Source organism: Urtica dioica, chromosome 7, assembly GCF_054948205.1.
Source record: "Urtica dioica subsp. dioica isolate 48M chromosome 7, U.dioica_male_clone48M_v1_H2, whole genome shotgun sequence".
Classification (NCBI taxonomy): domain Eukaryota; kingdom Viridiplantae; phylum Streptophyta; class Magnoliopsida; order Rosales; family Urticaceae; genus Urtica; species Urtica dioica.
The window spans coordinates 19,314,012-19,330,913 of record NC_142762.1 but is presented as its reverse complement, the minus strand read 5'-3'; positions in this window follow the sequence as shown (position 1 = coordinate 19,330,913).

Below are 16,902 nucleotides of genomic sequence, written 5' to 3'. Positions count from 1 at the left end.
AGATAGGTATTCCTACAGTGATCAATCAAACCGATGAAACCCATAATGTATTTTTGAATTTATTATCTCAACGGAGACTAAGTTTTGTTATCTAGAGTTGGCTAAGAACACTATCTTTTAGAGTTTTATAAGCAACTAGGCCACCTAAAACGTTAGGTTTGGGATCTAGCCTATGTTTGGAGTTTTTTAGGGAAATAGCCAAACGTAATAGGTGGCAAATTATGTTTTACTTTTTTGTCCTCAGTTTTTTAATTAACATATTTTTTTTTCCTTTTTTTGTGCGTTAATTGTTAGGCAGTTATTTTTCTTTTGAATTAGTATCCACGTTCAATATATCTCTCTCTCTCACTCTCTCTCTCTCTCCAGCCACTCCACAAAAAAACTCTGGGCGTTTTCTCTCTCTCTCTCTCCAACCCGAGCGTGGCTGCGCCCGGCGAGATCGGCACCGGGTGGCGTCGGCCTAGGAGCGCCAGGGAGAGCCGAGTCGACCGGCGTGGAGGCGTGCTCGGCGAGGCGGGCCCGGGCGAAGGTGCGCCGGCCCTCGTCGGCGCTGTCTGCGCCGGAAGCATCGCTAGAGGAGACCGAGTCGACCGACGTGGAGGCGTGCTCGGCGAGGCGGGCCCGGGCGAAGGTGCGCCGGCCCTCGTCGGCGCTTTCTGCGCCGGAAGCATCGCCATAGGAGACCCAGGCGGCTCTGGAGGCGCGCGCGGCCTGGGTGGAGTCGCGCAGGTCGCGCATCTCAGATCTGGTTTTTTAAAAAATAGTACAGACTGTGTATGATTTATTTACAGTTATTTCCATTTATTTCCATTCAAGAATGAGATAATTTCCAGTAATTTACGTTTATTATCTGTGTTGACAGGTTCTCAACAGTAACGCCAATCTTGGTGAGCCGTTCTAGATTAGCGTGCCACGTATAACAATTTTGAAATTTTCTGTTATTTTATATTATTATTGCCTATTATTTAATAATATATTCATTATTTCCATTTGATTAAGTAAAAGGGCAAATTAGTCTATTAATTATTGACACCTAAGCACGTTGGCTATTTCCCTAAAAGTTATGAAACATAGGTTAAAAACAAAATCTATAGTTTCAAAGTGGCTATTTTGCTACAATGCCCTATCTTTTATCCACACGATTTGAAGATGCATCGAATTAGAGGACGAATTATGGCAAACGCTGGGAGAATGATGCATGACAAACTGGATTATAGTTTTTGAAAACTTAGGATTGTCGTAATGGAAATGGATGCAAAAGTAGTATTTTTTTTATTGGAAATGGAAAAATAAAATGGACCAGTGCTATGCACTGGGAACGGGTAATTTAAGCCTATTGGATCATCTGTGGCATGATTTAGTTTGGAAAACAATTTTTTTAAGTTGTTCTAGAAAAGCTGCAAGAAGATTCTCAAGATCCGAGTAACTCAAAGTCATTTTCCTGTTTTGAACATAATAGAGAGATATTCTTAGATATTTGATTTTCAAGAATAATAGATTCGCGGGAGATTTGGTGTTGATCCTCTAGAGGTCCTTGTGAGTTGAATTAGGTCAATCACTTTTTTTGTAGTCAAATTCACGCCTCCTTATACCTTGAACTAGTTTCTGCCTTGGAGATCTTCCTCGACAACTAGTTCTTGGTGCTTACAACTGGTGTATCTTTATTTGTACATAGTTTGTAAGTGTGTGTTTTTCCATTGACGTGCTTGTCAATCTTCAGGAGAGGATTTGGTGAAAGAGAGAAAAAAAAGTCTCTGATCTGAGGGGAGCTCATATTGTCATCCATCACAGAATTAGAAGATGCAGGTGTTTGAGGGGGAGTCTGCAAACCTAAATCATATACCTTTGACGATTGAGATAATGGATAGCTTTTAACCACCACACATATCAGTCCCCCTGAGTATGTGTTTTTATAACCGAAAAGGATTACCAAATTTCTTGTGTCCTTTATTACTTTCTTGTTGATTGATTGTTTGATTGTTTGATTGTTTGATTGTTTTTTGAATTAATCTTGCTGAAAACATTCAGCTGTTGAATAAGTTGTTTCACCCACTAGTTGAAAAATCATCTTAATCACGTTAACTAATTTCAATTGGTATAAGAGCGAGTCTCTCAATTCACAGAGTGTGATGCGGTTTGTCCATAACATTTGTTTATGATGAACATGAAGGAAGGACATAATATTTGTCGACCTCCATTGTTGGAAGGACATAACTATGGTTACTGGAAGGCTAGACCGAAAGCTTTTCTCAAATCTATTGACAATAAGGCTTGGAATGCTATTGAGAGTGGATGGACTACTCCTGTGGTCATATATGAAAAAGGAGTCATTAGTAATCAGAGTCTAGATAAGTGCACTGAAGACTAGCATAAGGAATACATTGGGAACTTTAAAGCTGTGAATCACGTATTCTCTGCTGTCTACGAGAACATCTTCAAATTGATCTCTAACTCTGAAGTCACCAAAGAAGCTTGAGACATTCTCCTTGTTGCTCATTAGGGTACTGATAAGGTCATATCTCAACATTTTCGTATGCTCACTACCTAGTTTGAGAATTTGAATATGAAAGAAGATGAAACTATTTTTAGGTCAGATATAAAATTTATGATATCTCTAATGAGGTTTTAGTTTTTGGAGAACCTATCAAAGATTCCAGATTGGTGAGCAAGGTACTGAGATCACTTTCCTAAAGATTCGATATGAAGGTGATTGCAATAGAAGAGACTCGTGATATATGAAGAACATGAGGCTTGATGGCTTGATGTGATTTATCAGAACCTTTGAGATGAACTTGAAAGTAAAGGAACAAGAAAAAAGGAGCAAATACGTTGGCCTCAAAGATGAAGTAAACTCAGAGATTGAAGATCACGGGGACATGTCTGATCAAATTGCCTTGCTAGCCAAGAATTTTTGAAGATTCATGAAGAGAATGAACATGAGAAAAGAAGAGCAAGGACATCAGTATGCACCAAACTATAAGAACAGATGTGACGAAAATCCAAGAAACATATTTAAATGAAAATGGTTAGAACAACAAAGGATAGAGGTCAAAAGGAATCCATTGCAGAGAGTTACGTGAAGGGTTTGAGCATATTCTGGCTGAGTGCGCAAACACTTTGAAGAAGAACAACCTTTGTTGTAAACTGGAGCAAAAGAAATTCAGACTATAGCAAGCATGATGAAGAGAATACTAACTATCATGCGCTCAATGTTCTTATAGATTTGAAAGAAAATGAGAAAGTTCTTTCTGATACAAACCAAGAGTTGGTTGAACATCTTCCTGAGAAATGAAGCAGTGAGGATGAAGCTGATATTACTGAGGAAGATATCATCAGGAACAACTTACTTCATGACAAGTGGCTTGCTATGATTGACAGCAACGAGAAGTTAAGTCAGAATATTGCCAGTTTCAAGCTTGAGAAGAATGATCTTAAAAAAAAGGTATATGATCTTACTACTGTAAAGAATGATTTTTCTGCTATTGTTGTTGATTTAACAGAACACGTGAAGTTAATATGAATGGTCACTCTGAGTTGAGTCAGTCGGAGAAAAATGTAAAATTCTCAACTCTAGCTCCAGCGATCTTGACTCTACTCTTGCTACTCGGAGAATAAGTGGGAACAATATAGGTATTGGTTTTCATGGTGAATCTTCTCGAAACCCCACCAAGTTTGAGGCTGGAGAAAGTGTGATAGAACTCAGTCTCCAAAAGGGTGATCAAGCAGCATCAGAACCATTATATTCGCACTAATGGTAGACATAAAAAGAGGTAAATTTATCATTACTATGGAAGAGTTGGTCATATAAAGTCGTGTTGCTTCAAGTATTTGGAAAATCTCAGACTGAAGAATGTGAAGAAACTGGCTCCTATCAGACAAGAATGGAGAGTCCTATCAGACAAGAATGGATAGTATACATGAGGGCAGCTGGTACTTTGACAATGGATGTTTAAGGCATATTACAAGTGATAAGAAATGCCTTATAAATCTCAGAGATTGCAAGACTCAGACAATCACGTTTGGAGATGGTGAAAAAGGTAGAGATGTCGCTTAAGGAATTCTCATTGTCAAAGACTTACTATAACTTGAGAATTTATTCTCGTTGATGGTCAAAAAGCTAACTCGATAAGTATCGATCAGCTGTGTGACAGAGACCATCATGTAAGGTTTACTCGGGGAGCTTGCCAAGTTTTGGATAAAAGTGATCAGTGTGTCATCAAGGGAAGCGCAACCAATATAACTCAATCAAAAGTGATCATCTAATAACTGCTAGCTATTGGGAGTTGGACAGACAAATTGTCGAACAACTTCCTTGATTAGCAAGTCTGATGAGATTAATGTGTGGCACAAAAGAATGGGGCATCTTAATTTCAAGATCATGAAGAAAGTAATTGATGGTGGCCTTGTCAGAGTAATCCATGAACTCAACGGAGAACTCTATATTATTGTTTGTGGAGAATGCCAAATTGGGAAGCAGACGAAGTCTCTGCACAGAAGCACTTCTCAGATCAATACTAGAAGAAATCTAGAGCTTCTCCACATGGACTTGATGGGTCCTATGCAGGTGGAAAGCATTGGTGGGAAGATGTATGTATTATATGTGTTGATGATTAGTTATTCTTGGGTAGATTTTCGTAGAGTAAAATTAGATGTTGTCAAAGTGTTCATCACTTTATGTAGCAAGCTTCAGCGTAAGAAATAGATTAACATATTGTCCATCCGCAATGATCATGGACGTGAGTTGAGAACAAATTCACTAATTCTATGAGTCTCGGGGTATTACTCATCAATTCTCATCTCATATCACTCCATATCAAAATGGGATCAAACTTTCAAGATATGGCTAGGGTGGTGATTCATACCAAGAAGCTACCATTGAAGTTTTGGGAAAATGCAGTAAACATGGCTTGCTACAACATCAAGATATGGCCAGGGTGGTGATTCGTACTGGAACTGAGAAGAGTTGCTATGATATATGGATATGGAATAAGCCCTCGATCAAATACTTCCATTTCTTTTTGGAGTGTGTGATATATTCTTAATGACAGAGAGTATAAGCAGAAGTTAGATCCGAAGAGCGATGAAGGAATATTTCTTGGCTACTCCACTATTGTCGTGCCTATAGAGTCTTCAACAAGCGCACTCACTCTATAATGGAGTCCATAAATGTCACCATCAAAGCTACAGAAGAACACATGGATGAAGATGAAGACTGTGAGACTCTTGAAGCAACCAATTTCACCTAGGTTTTTCATGAAGTTGGTCAAGGATGGACTTCTGCAACTCTTCGAGATAAATTTCCTAACTCATCTGATGATGAATATGCTCAGGACTTGAATGAGAAGCAATCCTCATAGGAGGCTCATAACACTCCCATCCTTCAATGTTCTTCCAGAATTCAGAAGAATCATCCAACCACCTCCATCATTGCTGGTCCTCATGATGTAATTAAGAAGAACCAAAGATAAGACTGCTCTTATTTATCATGATATGGTTAATCATTCCTATTTTATCTCATGTACTGAGTCCAATTAAGCCCAAGAACATCAAAGACGCTATAATTGAGGAATATTGGGTAGTTTCTATGCATGAAAAAATTGGTTAATTTGAGACGAATGATGTGTGAGATCTTGTTCCTTGTGTCATTCATGTCAATGTTATAGGCACCAAGTGGATCTTCAAGAACAAATCAGATGAAAAAGGCAATATCCCCATGAATGAAGTACGCCTAGTTGCTCAGGGCTATTCTCAGATCGAAGGTGTTGACTTCATTGCCCTAGTTGCTCGTCTGGAGGCAATTTGTCTCTTGCTTGCCTTGCCCTATCATCTGAACTTTAAACTTCATCATATGGAAGTCTAGAGCATTTTCGTAAATGGGTTTCTCTCTGAAGAAGTCTATTTTTCCCAACCAAAGGGTTTTAAAGATCCTTACCACCATGACCATGTTTATAAGCTGAAGAAGGCTCTCTATGGCTTAAAACAGCCGCCTAGAGCCTGGCATGAGAGGCTTACTGTGTTTCTGGTCGATCCTGGCTGTGATTGAGGGGGAGTAGACAAAACCTTGTTTATGAAACACATCGGGTCACAGTTCATTATTACTCAAATTTATGTTGATGACATTGTATTTTGTTCATGTTGGTAAAAGTTGGCTGAACAATTTGTTGAACAAATGCAATGAGAATTCAAGATGAGTATGGTAGGGGAGCTATCCTACTTTCTTGGATTACAGGTAAATAAAAAATCAGATGGCATCTTCATTTCACAGAGAAAATAGGCTAAGAATCTGGTGAAGAAGTTTGAGTTGGAGAAGGCCACACACAAGAGAACTCTTGCAGCTATACATATCAAGATCACCAAAGATGTTGATTAAACTCTCTATAAAAGCATGATAGGGAGTCTCCTATACTTGAACTCTTGCAGGTGTTTGTGCTAGATATCAAGTGAATCTTAAAAAGAACCATCTGGCTAACGTGAAGAGGATAATCAAGTTTGTGTACGACATACTTGATTATGGTATTTGGTACATAAAAGACACTAGCTCTAGTTTAGTGGGCTTCTATGATGCAGAATGGGCTGGAAGTGCAGAAGATCAAAAGAGCACCTTTAGAAGTTGTTTCTTTCTGGGAAACAACCGTGTTTCCTGGTTCAGCAAGAAGCGAAACATCATCTCTCTTTCCATTGCTAAGGCGGAATACGTAGCAGCTGAAAGTAGTTATGCTCATTTACAGTGGATGAAGTGAATCTTGTTCAAGTATTGGGTTGAACAAGATGTTATGCCTCTCTATTGTGATAACATGAGTGCTATAGGTATCAGAGAGTTAGTTGAGAAAAGAAATTGAGTTGAAGCATGTGTCCACAGAGAAGCAACTAGCTGATATCTTCACAAAGGTCTTTTTGTTATTAAGGAATGATTCTCTCAATACAATGTCTATCAATCAGGCTCATATAAAACATTTATTTTCGTGTGGTTGACGTAGATTTAAGGGAGAATAAAGTGTTGATTTATTTTGAAGATTTTATTTGAAGAATTGGCGGTTTCTGGCTGAGAAGTGGGTTTTTAATTGATTTGATTGAGGCTCAGCTTTATGACACTTGGCCATTTCAGGGAAGTATCAATAAACTATTCAAGCTTCTTGAGAACTAAAGTCATTGCCTCATTGCCTTGTTCGACATTTTCTCTCTCTTGTTTGAGAAAGGTCTTTCTCAGAAATGCTTGTTTTCTCACCAAAATTTGCCGCAATTTATTGTGTTTCTTCTTCGGTCTTTGCGAAATGGTTGCTACTCGTACTTCAAAGTTGGTGTCTGTTCGTGGTCGTGGCCATGCCGTGCATATGTCTCCCAGAAATGCTTGTTTTCTCACCAAAATTTGTCGTACTTTCTTGTGTTTCCTCTCCGATCTCTACAAAATAGTGGCTACTCGAACTTCAAAGTTGGTGTATGTTCATGGTCGTGGCCATGCCGTGCATGTGTCTCCCTCTGCGACACGCATTACTCCTCTGAGTATCATCGCCCACGTCACCGCTTTGGAGAATATCGAGAGAACCCTTCAGAACCCTTAGGTTGTCGAAGAAGGTAATGAAGCAAATGTGAACCAGGTTAGCCCTAACCCTGGTGTTTCTTCTGGGACTGGAGATGCCAGTGTCTCTGAACCAGTAATAGGTTCAAAGACTTCTGAAGATGTGCCTCATCGGGCACATGCAACTTAATGGGAGGAAATTCAACATATTCCGACCTTGTTGGAGCATATGATCCTCCGTTGAAGACGTATTAGAAGAAAGGAAAGAAGAAAGTCTCCAAGAAGTTGACCCTAACCAAGAAGAAGGCCAAACAAGTAGCTGAAGATGTCCAGGTATCTGATATCCAATAAGAGATTCGTGCTGATGTTGTTGTTACTGAGTCTGAGCCAGTCACTGTAGCTAATCCCTCTGTTGGAGTTAATACTCTTGAGGCTGTACCTTAGCCAGTCCTTGTGGCTCAGCTTGGTGTTGATAATGATGCTCAGACAGAGCATGTGGCTAAAGAGGCACCAACCAGGCCTTTGTACACCGTTGACCCCAAAAGGGTCACAGTTATCATGAAAATCTGAACATTGCTGATTTGACCAAGCAGAAGACCTCTGCAGAGAGGAAGGCCTGAAGAAGGATATTCTGACAATGATGAGAAGACTAGAGTCTCAGACGACGAAGACGTCACTGAAAGTGATGAAGAACCAATCATAAAAAGGGACTATCCAACGAGAAAGAAGAAGAAGAAAGATCTTCCTCCACAAAAGAAGAAGAGTTCTCAGAAGAAGATGAAGAGTTCCTCCTTATCAACCTCTGGTTTTAAGAGAAAGAGTGTATGGTTTTCTTCCTGGCTTTTACGGAAATATGGGATGTTGTGATGCAGAGGTCAGTGATCCATAAGAAGCTTCTGGCCGAAGAGAAGTATACAACCCCTGAGATTGTGACTCTCTTGAAAGAAGTAAACATGTTCTCAACTGTTTCTTCTAAAGAGTTCTCAGTTCAAATTGGTTGTGAGGTCATTGCCAATCTCTCTGAGAAGTTTGAGATGCCGACCCCAAGCTCTTCACCAAGAAGCACAAGAATGATATTGAGGGGGAGCAAATTGCTTAAGGTATTTAAGAAGATGTTCAACAATCATCTTTTCATGCAGGTACTTCTCAGACCTTCTCCGATGCTATAAAGGAGTGGATCATCGAACAGCTTGTGGCTAAAATAAGAGAGAAGACAACTGAGATCAAGAAGATCACAACATCTAGAAGGAACCTATCTCTGCTCCTGCGTGGCATTAAGTACCCGGTTGACGAATACGTTGCTGAAGTTGAAGAAGAAGGACCTGAAGATCCCCGTGCCTGGAGAAAATGTGCAATTTTTTTTCTCCTTTATTTCCTAGTAGTCCTTTCAGCTTCTTTTAGTCTCAATCTAGACTTTTATATTCCCTTGCTTGTGTTTTTTTGACAAAAAGGGGGAGTATTTTTGGTTGAGTGATTTCCTCTCTTTTTTTGGGTTGTAATAGCTAGATCTAAATTATGCTTTACTTCCTTTTTGCTCAAACTATTCAGAGCTATTATAGCTTGCTCTTGTTTACTCGAAGCACTCTGCGTAGTGTCTCTTTGTTTTGCCAAAAATGCCAAGGGGAGATTGTTGGATCCTCTTTGACATAGTTTAGTTTGGCAAAACAATTTTGTTTAAGTTGTTCAAGACAATTAGCTGTAAGAAGATGCTCAAGACCCATGTTAATCAAAGTCACTTTCTTCTAGCGCGAATAAAATTAGAAATATTCGTTTCCAGTTATGAAGCTAATGGTGATATATTCTAAAATAATAGGGTTTCAAGAATAACGTATTCGCGAGAGATTTGGTGCTGACCCTATAAAGATCCTTGTGAGTCGAATTAAGTCAATCACTTTTTTCTGTAGGTAAATTCACGCCTTCTTATAACTTGAATTGTCTCTCTACCTTGGAGATCTTCCTCGACAACTAGTTCTTGGTGTTTACGACTGTTGTATCTTTATTTGTGCAAAGTTTGTAAGTGTGTGTTTTTGCATTGACGGGTTTGTCAATCTTTGGGAGAGGATTAACTAAAAGAGAGAATGAGTCTCTGATTTAAGGGGAGCTCAGATTGCCATCCATTGATGAGGTCGAAGACAAAGGTGTTTGAGATGGAGTCTGCAAACCTAAATTATGTACCTTTGCTATTGAGATAATGGATCGCTTTTCTCCACCGGACGTATCAGTCTCCCTAAGTATGTGCTTTATCACCGAATAGGTTACCGAATCTCTTGTGTCCTTTTTTTCTGATTGCTTGTTTGATTGTTGTTTGAATTAATCTTGCTAAGATAATCAGTTGTTCAACAAGTTATTTCACACACTAGTTCAATAACCATCTTAATCATGGTAAGTAATTTCAAATCAAAATTCGGACGTTTCGGCCCTCAAAACGACCTTTTGTGATCTGTTCATTTTTTATTGCAGTTTTAATTTTGCGTATTAATGTGTATTGAGTAGCTTTAATTTTATGTAATAATTTGTTCAGTTTATTTGGGTTGTGAAACGTATCAAAGATGTAATATTAATCTTGGACTTGTTTTGCGTGTTGGAAAGATTACGATAGATAATGAAAAATTAAAACCTTTGAGTTTTAGCCCCAAAATTCAAGTGTTCTCAAATGGACCCAAAATTGATGCCAAAAATATAGTATTTATGAGTGAATCAATAGATGGAGGAAGATTCTTTGATTGTTTATTCGTGTCAAATCAACAATCTTAGTCCGATTATGCTTTTCAACCAACCCCGCTACATTGCAAAGATATTTGAATTTTGATTTTGATCTTATGGCATAAAACAACATTTCAATTCTTTTGGCCATTAATTTGTCACAAACTTAGTGCACATCAGCTTTGAAGTGTTTTATTTTAGCATGAATGATTGGATTTGACGCCAAGGATGTAGCACGTCTGAAATTATCATGGAATTTTATTTCAAAACCAATTGACGATGAGAGGAGTAACTCATGAGTACTTTTATAAACTCTTATTAGTTCTTATTCACTTTCAATGTGGAATTCCTAACATGTCCCGGACCCTCAAGATGGTGGCTCTTTCCGTACGTTCATCTTGAGCTAAATCCTAATGATTGGACCGGATACCCATTTGGACTTAGTGGACTCTGATACAATGTGAAAGTATCATAGGGTTCCATCTCAAAACCAATTGACAATGAGAAGAGTAACTCATGATCTTTATAAACTCTTGTTAGTTCTCATTTACTTTCAATGTGGGATTCCTAATAGCACCCACATTGACACACCACATCACGTGCATGGATGAAGGCTTGAGACCAACACTTTAAGGACCCCAAACATTTCTGAAGTATCCTCTGCAACTACCATGCATTCATATTCACAAGTGGACTTGAACATGATTTTTTTTTCGAGAGCACCAGTTGATGAGCAACTACCAATAAGACACAATATTCAATAATGGTCATTTTTTCATCAACTGATCTCGCCCAATTAGGAATAATACACCAAATCAAGACCTTTTTCCTGGATTATATTTATGAAAGAGAAGGCCTTTATCTAAGGTGACATTCAAATATCGTAGATTCCTTCGCAAGCACAGCAGTTCTCAGTCGTAGGTGAGAAAATAAACTAACTTAGCTTATTGACCGGGTAAGCAATGTTAGGTCTAGTCTTGGTCAAGTATTATAAGGCTCTAATGGTGCTTCTATAATGCTGAAGATTTTCAAACGGTGTCACATTCTATAAGTAAGATAAAATGCATGAGAAGTTATCATGATTTAAATCCTCGAGTGAAAACCAACTATTTAGTTAAGATACTAGACGTCGGATCTTTTGACAATCACCACTTGTGATTAGGATATCATCATATATAAGTGTAACATGATACCCGAGCCTCAAAACTATTAAATTTTCTGAGGTTGACCTTTGAAAGCCAAGACTCGTGGGAGCTTGGTATGAAGCTGAGGAACCAAGCTCGAGCGGTCTACTTTAAGCCATACATAGCGTTCTTCAAGGCGCAAGTGATCAGAATTATGAACATCAACATATCTAGGGGTTGAGCCATATAAACAGTCTTATGAAGAATTCCATGCAATAAGGCATTGTTGACATCTATTTACTGTTCTTTGTACACAAAAGTGGAGGATATGTTAAGCAAAATACGAACAGTGAAGTGCTTCTAACTCGTGTTGCAGGTGCAAAAGTAGTCGATGCCAATATTTTTCTAAAATCTATGAGCTATCATTCTCCCCTTTAATTTATTAAGTGATCCATTGGACTTGAGCTTACTCATGTACACCCACTTATTTGTGATATCGTTCATATCAGTATTGGCAATAACAAGAAGCCAAATAACATTTCTCATCAAAGCCTTATACTTAGGCGTTCATTGTGGCCTGCCATTCTTACTAGATAGGGCTCAGGTGGAATGGATTCGAGATAAAAGGGCATAGTGAGATATTTTCGTTTGAACACACCTGACTTGGCCTGTGTAATCATAGAATGACTATTTAAGGACACTAGGATATCTGGGAAAAGGTTGGGTATAGGAATAAGGTGAGATATGTGACAGTTAACCAAGAACTTAAAAAGGCTCAAACGCGAGAAGTAGGATACTGCTAAGGGTGAACATGACTGAGAACTAGAAGAAATATGAGAAGGACTTGCATAATTCGAGGAAGAGTTGTCACCAACAAAAACAATATTGGAATCCTAATGAGCGAGGAACTGCAATGCTCTGCTATGTGATGAGGTGTGAGTAGATAATTTAGTGAAGCTTGTGGGGTAGGGTTTGAAACCAAACTATGACAGATCAGATACATCTTTACGTACGAAATGACATTATGAAAAGATGATCGATCACTATTCATTGAAATGCACGAATACGAAAAGTGAATGATGTTTCTTGCAGTGGGCCTTCCTCTCTACTCTAACCTAACGTTTTGACTTTGTAAGTGGTGTTTGGAGGCCTAAAAATTTAATTTAAGTCTGCATTGTTCACTGTAGACAACTTCAAATAACACCTTTAGAAGCAACAGAAGTCGCTTCTAAAGGTAAAAAAAAAGTCTCTTCTATTTGATCTTTAGAAGCGACACCGCCGCTTCTAAAAGTTTATTTCAAAAGTCTGCTTCTAAAAGTAATTCGTTTCAAAATTTAAAAGCGACATATCGTCGTTGATGTCGCTTCCAAGTCTAGGAAATAAGTGTGCTAAATGGCTCTTGCGAAATGGCGGGAAATAATTAGAAGCGACATTAAGAGCTAATTGTTGTTTCTAATATTTTTTTTAATCCTTTTAACATAATTATTTTATGATTATAATTAAAATTTGCGAATTGAATTTAATTTTCTAAAACATGAAAATAAAAAATTTCATTAATTTACGAAAACAATAAGTAAATAAAAAATTTGAGATCAAACGGAAAAAGTTTCATATATATGCACTAAAGTACTACAAACTATAAAAGTCTAAACGAAATAAAAAATCTAATCGAAATTTAAAAATAAGCGCGATCAAAATGTTAATTCCCACCCCTCAAGTTTGGAGTTCCTCCATGTCCTACGTGTCCTCCACGTCCATGTTAGGTGCCAGGCTCGCGGCTACGTTCCCTTTGATGGAGAACCAATGAGTATGAAGGATGCTCAGGTCATGGTCGTGCCTTGGGGGTACGCTCGGATGTATGAGGGGAGCTCGATGACAACGACTCTCCACCGTAGCGCATCGTAATCCGAATCAACCTCGACGAAAGGCCTAGCTCAATCGGTACGGGACTAGGCCCGACCAACGCACTAGCTGGTCCATCACTGCTCCATGTAGGAAGGACATATTTTCATCTCATTCCTCAACTTTAGGTGATGAAGATCCATCCTTGATTGTGTGAGCCCGGGGTTTACGAAGATACAAATGAGGGATCAGTGGGCTATCTCCGAAGCCCAATCAAGTCACATGCCAAGAACTTGAGCTATCGCAGCCAACCCTATAACGTCGTTGTGCTAGGGTTCCCATCAGTCCTCAACTTACCTTCGTATATCAACGAGCTGATCTACAATCTAGGCATGCATACAAACGTTAAAAAATGTATTACGTTAATTGAAATATGAATCGTTAGCATAAATAAAACTTACATAGTATTCTCCAGCAACATGCATAGCGCAACTCCCATCAGTGTTTTGATGGAGTTTCTCCCAAGCCTCAAGCGCTCCGAGCATCTAAACTTTAGCCTTTCTCTGCGAGTGTATAATGAATTTGTACTTGTTTAATAAGTTGAATATGTTATATTTTAGTTAAAAATTACGTTCATCTATCCATAGTGAGCAAATGACAACGTACAGTGTCAGCTGATAGTGATCTAATTGGCTTGGTTGGCTTTGTTTCGATCAGACATTTTCTACAAAATATTAATCAAAGTTAATGAATATAAACTAATGTAAAAAAAATAACATTTTAACTGTTACCTTGGACTCCTCAAACTCTATCCTATCCAACATGGGCTTCCACTAGTCTTCAGTCATCATCTTCGGCTTGTTAGCCTTCCGCCAGATCACGTTTGCCGCAACTTACATTTCGGAATTGTGAGTTATATTTCACCTTTCTGTCATGGAAATTCTTTTTCGCGTCGTGGATGACAGCCTTGTCGATGAGAGCGCGATGATAATCAGTCGGGAGATGGTCCTCGCTCTCGATGTGCTTGCACACAAAATTGAACTCAATGTGAATACCGATCAGAATCACCGCCTGCTGTTGCGGCATAGCTTTATTCCACGATGGAATGTATGGAGGAATGTGCATGGTAGCTAGAATTGTTGTAACGTACTAACCTTTTCTATCTTCCACTTCTTGGGCACATAAAACTGCCATAGCAGTATCGATGACAATGACCACTTTATTACCCTTTCTCACCCTCTGAGAACCGACACACGTCGTAATACCTTGTACTCAAAATGAAGGGATCTCCGGTGGATCACCGCCTCCACAGCCTACGTCGGTGGACATACTGCATTTAACAAAAAAAACAAATATTGAAAAATGTGACTATTTATAATTTAGTTAAAACTAAATTAAAACTAATTAAAACATTAATTAATCATCATCATCACATATAAAGTCAGTATCATCTATCTCAATATCGTCATCAACAATATTAACAACAAATGACCATCAAGTTTCTCGTCTTCCTCATCGTCTATAAAATCAGCTGGTTTTTCATCTTCTTCATTATCGTCACTCACAAGTTCTGCTTTAGATTTTCCATGACGATGAGATGGAATATTAAAGACAGTTTGTTGTACTGATAGTAGAACTATTGACGAAGATGAGACATCGATGTCAGACAAATTCAACACAAATCGATGAATACAATCTTTGACGATATTCCATTCCCCATCATTCTGAAGGTCCTTCATGTAGAAGACTTATTTTGACTGAGTCACGAGTATAAATGACTCTTCCGTGAACATTCTTTCGCCACGTAAGCTCTTGTTGTTCCACAAACGTTATTTATGCATAGTCGTCTCCATGCGTCGTGCTTATTGTCATCATACTAACGGCATCGGAATAACATGACATGACAATCATGTCGATAATTCAGCACTACGATGTCATCTATCCTGCCGTAGACAGTGTAGTCATCTACATGTATGCACAAGCGGCTGTCTTGAATGGTCTGCATATTATCGCAGCGAGAAGTGATATACTTTACACTTTTGACCACATAGCTCGGATGCATGTGGACAACTTGAAATGGTCCCACATATAATGCGTATGACTCTTTAGACACATCATATCAACTGGCTTTAAGATCATTTATCTAATCAAGATGCGTATAGACTAATTAGTACATAAATAAAAGGCACGGATACGAATGGAAGAATTATATTTGTTATTGCCCTTTTTGCAAACTAGACTCTCAATTCTCTATCATTCTATTTATAGAATAGTATATCTTATAGTGAGAAACAACTAATATATTAATTATAGTATTTATTGCGAATATCATAGAGATATTATATATTATTTAGTTACCTAAATAATATATTCTAATATGTGAAGTAAATAATATTATATATGTTCTTAATATTTTATTTAGTAAAGTACCTTAGAGATATTTCATTTATTCTATTCTTAGAATATATATATATATATATATATATATATATATATATATATATATATATCATGTTAAATAGAATAAGATCACAATAAATCAGGAAAGTGCATATTCTATTTGTGTATCCATGAAATCAATAAATAGGGGCCTAGGGTTTGAGGAAAAACGTGCAACAGAGTTCATTCCACACTTGGAATTCACGCATGTCAATCTCCTTTGTATGGTCAATTTTCTGCTCTACCGGAATCAGGAAATTTGTCCATACCACTTCCCAAATAAATAAAGAATTATTTCAACACCTTGTTGAAATAATTAATGAAGTAAAGAGTAGGCCTACACCTTGGTTCTACCTCATTCAAAGAGACGGCTCGGAAGATTTGGTGTTGATCCAACACGAAAAGCGCAAAGATCACAAAGACGATCAACCGGCATGAAAATTCAAATAGCGGGATATCATGTAAGTTTATTAACCTCGTTATGTCTTATGTTTGTTTTGTAAGCTGCACCTTCATCTAGATTAATTAGATTCTTTCGACAGCTAAAACGACGATAAAAGCTAATAGTATTTTTTTAATTAAAATTGTTTAGAATTCATATTTCCCCATTAAACATGAAAAAATGGTTTTTTGGTATTATTTCCATTACGAGCTTCATGAACTCATATCAAAAGTTTAAAAGAATGTTTGTAAAGTGACAAAAAAGTCACGAACAATCATGTCACTGCAGATCTCTTCAACCTCAACAATAAGCTGATTACAAGGGAAAGAACAAGCTCACAGTCGATGATGGTTCCTCACTCCCAATTTTACATATAGATGATTCAACTAAAAGTAAACAAAACAATTTGCTTCTGAAAAATATTTTCCATGTGCCAAACATTACTAAAAAATTTCTTAGCATTTCTCAATTCACAAAAATTTACTAAAAATATTTAGTTTCCCCCTCTAAACTAAAAAAGAAACATTTGTCATAGTCACCAGATTCATCAACTACATGGAAATATACTGTAAAGCCAAAATTCAAACGTTACAAACTGATTGCGGGTGAATACATGTCTCTTGTTCCCATTTACATAAAACTAGTTATTGTTTTTAGACATCATTGTCTACACACTCACCAACAATGTGGAAGAGCTGAAGGAAAATATCAACACATTATCGAAATGGATCTCATTCTCATGTCCATAGCTTACGTGCCATACAAGTTTTGGTGGGATGTCTTTGTCACAAGTGCTTACACCATAAACCGACTTCCAACTAAAACCTTACAGAACA